The 3,949-nt window shown below is 42.8% G+C and overlaps 1 non-coding gene across 1 annotated transcript; it reads left to right on the top strand.

Annotated features, from left to right (window-relative positions):
• Positions 1–3,262: 3,262 nt before the first annotated feature.
• On the top strand, positions 3,263–3,456 carry LOC147013472 (U2 spliceosomal RNA). The gene has a single exon (XR_015051438.1). It is a non-coding gene; the product is annotated as a U2 spliceosomal RNA (small nuclear RNA).
• The last annotated feature ends 493 nt before the right edge of the window (positions 3,457–3,949 follow it).

Genomic DNA, 3,949 nt, shown 5'->3' with positions numbered 1-3,949 from the left:
ATAGAAACAAAGAAAAGAACAACCAGGTTTTCTTTAAAACTGTTGGTGTTATACGTGTCGTATGTTCAGTGAAGTTTATATTATTTGTTTTGGGAGAAGGTAGACGAAGACTTTGGCAACCAGTGGGTGTGGGGATGAATGAGGCCAGGAGAGGCTTCATGAGGTGGACAAAATGGATACAGAGGGAAACTCCAAGGAGGGAAACTGGAAATTTGGAAGGAGGAGGGTTGTGTTGGGGAGGAGGGATTATCGAGGGAAGAAAAGATCATGGTTTTGGATTGGGATGAGAGGAGATGGTGGTGAACAGCTGTCTTGAAAAGCTGGAGGGAAGAATAATATTGAAAAGCATATGGAAGTTGGTGTCACAGGTTGGACTAAAAGAGGAAAGAATGAGTGGAGGTGAGCAGCGATACTGTATTTTGGTCGTTTCACTAAAACGGATTGCTGGTGGAATGTGTGTGCCATGCAGAAACCTGGCCTTGGTTTCCATGGCATCAACCTAAGGCAGGGGAGCAAGCCCAGAGGGGAGGGCAGCGCTCTATCAAGTTGCGGATGAAGGCCTTGTCGGTGCATCCATGGATAGGAGTTAAGGTGTGCCAAGGAAGGGCTTTGTACAACGAAGGATGCCTTGTCCACTGCTGCCTTTGGAGGCCAACTTTGAAATGTGGTTTACTCAAGAACATTATGGTTGATAGTGACACCCAGGAGTTTCAATGACTGAACTTTCTCAAGAGGATTGTTGAGAAAGTAGATGGGGGGAGGGGAGGGGGTTGCCAGATTGTACTTTCGGAGAAAGATAGTGAGATTGTGCGATTTTACAGGCTTGAAAGACAAGGTCCACATGTTTGATGAGCCTCCACCCTTTGACAGGTTTTGTTTTTAACCCTGATGGGTGGCCATATCCAAACACCCTCCTCACCAGGAAACCGGAAACCTGGTGGGGGAGATGGTTTAGTCGCTGACAACCCGACCATGAAACAGGTTTACATGGTACATGCAGAAAGTCACAGATTTGATCTGGCCTGACCTGACAATTTATTTTAACAATAAAATTATCTTGGAAAGCTCAAAACATGCAGATAAAAAACTCACTCTTCAAAACGACAGGTATCTAATTAGTCAAAGAACATTCCAAATGATGCAATTGTTTACGTGAACAAATCACATGAACGTATGAAGTTTTCTTTTTTTAATTCCAGGATCGAGGCTCAAGGAAGAGTGAATGGAGGGTATCAACTGACATGGGGTGGTGAGTCAACGCTTTGATGCAGTAAGTAAGGAATGAACGAATAGGAAAAGAGGAGACAGAGACAGAGACAGAGACAGAGACAGAGACAGAGACAGAGACAGAGAGAGAGAGAGAGAGAGAGAGAGAGAGAGAGAGAGAGAGAGAGAGAGAGATAGAGAGAGATAGAGAGAGAGAGAGAGAGAGGGAGAGAGAGAGAGAGAGAGAGAGAGAGAGAGAGAGACAGACAGACAGACACAACTGGCAAATAACAGGATTGGGTGAGGCAGGGACAATGGTGGGTATTCCAGATCATGGGTAGGGATTGGGGGGATGGTAGTGCACCACCTGCTTGAAGCCCTGGAGAGAAGAGTGGGGTCCACTGGAAAACAGATCCACAGAAGGGAGAAATCTTGTTTCATTCTATGCAAAAGTTAAATAAGACAATATTACAGGAATCATTGCAAATCAATTATTTTATTCTTTATCCTGGAGATTTCCACTCGTGCTGGTGACAAGATCAATGGAGATTGGAGAGGGTACCTGGAAGTAAGATTAATGGAGAAGGTGACTACATAAAGACTGGAAAATAGAAATATATGTAATATTTAACACAAAACGATGTTCGCACCCACAGGTCCTGATAAATCACTAAACTGGACTTTGGTGACCTCTAACAGGTGCTCCCGGGAATGTCCAGCAGCTGAACAGAGCGTTGGTCTTGAACAAGCTCACTGTCATCGCCCTGATTCTGATTCTCCTCTCCGTCCTCATCTCCACTGCATTTTAAGGATGTGTCCGAGGCCTGAGATGAATGAACCAATGTGCTTCTACGTGATCCAAGCCTCCGCCGTCCAGCCACCACATTCACAAGGCCTGCAGATACCACCTTGGACAAAAGAGATGGAAGGAAGGGCAGCAGTTTGTGTGTGTGTGTGTGTGTGTGTGTGTGTGTGTGTGTGTGTGTGTGTGTGTGTGTGGTGGTCGTTTGGCAGCTTTGCTGCCGGGGTAGCTATCATTTCTTGAAGCGCGACTGTGTTGCTGATGCAGTGCCCCTCTACCAGTACACACAGTGGAACTGGTACTCATTTCGCCGACCTCAGAAGGATGACAGGCTGAGTCAACCTCCTGGTGTATTAATTCAGCGGCCGATGGGACTTGAACTCAGGACCCTCGGATCCCAAGCCGCCACCCTAACCACTGAGCCAACACCAGGCACTGAGAAACGGTCATGCTGACGTTTTAAATTTTCAACGCGTCAAAATAAAAAAAAAAACAGGAAAACATGACAATTCTGAAACATAACCTTAAATTAAAAAAATATATCGAGGCATTACCCCTGGGCACTCACCTGGTATAATAATGATGCTGAGGAAGAAGTCAACATGGGACAGAATCAGCAAAATGTACCAATAAACCAATATTGTGGCCGTGATTGGTTTTATATTTTATACCATATTTTTATGTTTTTAAATCGCATGAACCAATTTTGGTATATCACGGGTGATTCAGGTTGTGGTCAAGTTTCATCGAAATCGTATGTATAGATTCAGAGAAGTTGCAAGTGTTTACGGACGGACGCACGCACAACGCACCATCACACAAAGTCCCCAGAACTCCGTTCCAGATGAACCAAAGGCGAGGTATATTTATTTAATTAGTTCCCTGCTTACTCAAAAAATTAATTTTGTTCACTCAGAGACATCGAAAGAGTTGAAAGATGATTTTCCATCAATTAAATCTGGCAAACCTTGTTTCTGGTATTGAGCAAAATTATGACGTCATTTTGAGGTTTGCTCCCTTCCAGGTTTCCGTCTATAATGGAGACACAAAACGAATTTTGTGTTGGACCCAGGTCAAAAGTTAATACTACGCACATTTACCATATAATCCACAATTTAATCAATTGCACAACAGAATAATTATAATGGAGAATGTTTTCCAAAGCGAAATTATGTTAAAAATAATTAATTATTTTCTCTACTGAAGCGACGCGGGGTGTTCTCATTGACCCTCATTTTCGGGATTTTTGATGTTATCGCTTCTCGGCCTCTCAAGGCTAAGATCAAGTGTAGTATCTGTTCTTATTGGTTTAATAACCAATATGTCTCACATCGTGGGACTTCTCCATTAAACATATTTTTGTTTGGAGGAGTCAGATTACGAGCTTGCTCTGTCTGTTCCACGCATTGTCCTGGTATTGCATTATCTCCAGGATCAGTGCACCACTTATAGAAACAAAGAAAAGAACGAACAGGTTTTGTTTAAAATTGAATCAAAAAGCTTTATCAGGAAAAGCAACCATCCTGACCTCATTCTCAATTTTTCATGTTTCAGTGGACGTTTCAGATTCCATGGTGTCCTTCGCTAAGAATAAGCGAGCTTTCGCCAGCACCCTGAGCCAATTGCAAATTCCTGCCCTCATTGCCGAAATCTAGTATTTCATTTAATCATATTGTTTTACCAATTGTTCTAATTTTCATCACAAGTTCGTTTCCTGTATTTATCCGAAACGTCATTTCCTGCATTGGCTTATCCCTCATAACTCATGAAGCTTTGAAATGGAAATAGCCCCAAAAGTAAAAAGATAAAACTTAATATGCAAACTTCATAATACTAGTACGTGTGTGGCCGTGCGTGCAAAAAAAAAAAAATAAAATCTTTCAAACCGCGAGCCAGAAACAACAACCACACAGGTTGTTCCTTTGCTCTTTTGCGCTTGTC

This window comes from Eptatretus burgeri, chromosome 14 (genome assembly GCF_056783735.1).
Source record: "Eptatretus burgeri isolate ZD-2024b chromosome 14, Ebu_testis_v1, whole genome shotgun sequence".
Taxonomy (NCBI): Eukaryota; Metazoa; Chordata; class Myxini; order Myxiniformes; family Myxinidae; genus Eptatretus; species Eptatretus burgeri.
Note: the sequence above shows the minus strand (reverse complement) of the source record. Positions and strands in the feature narration are given on the sequence as shown.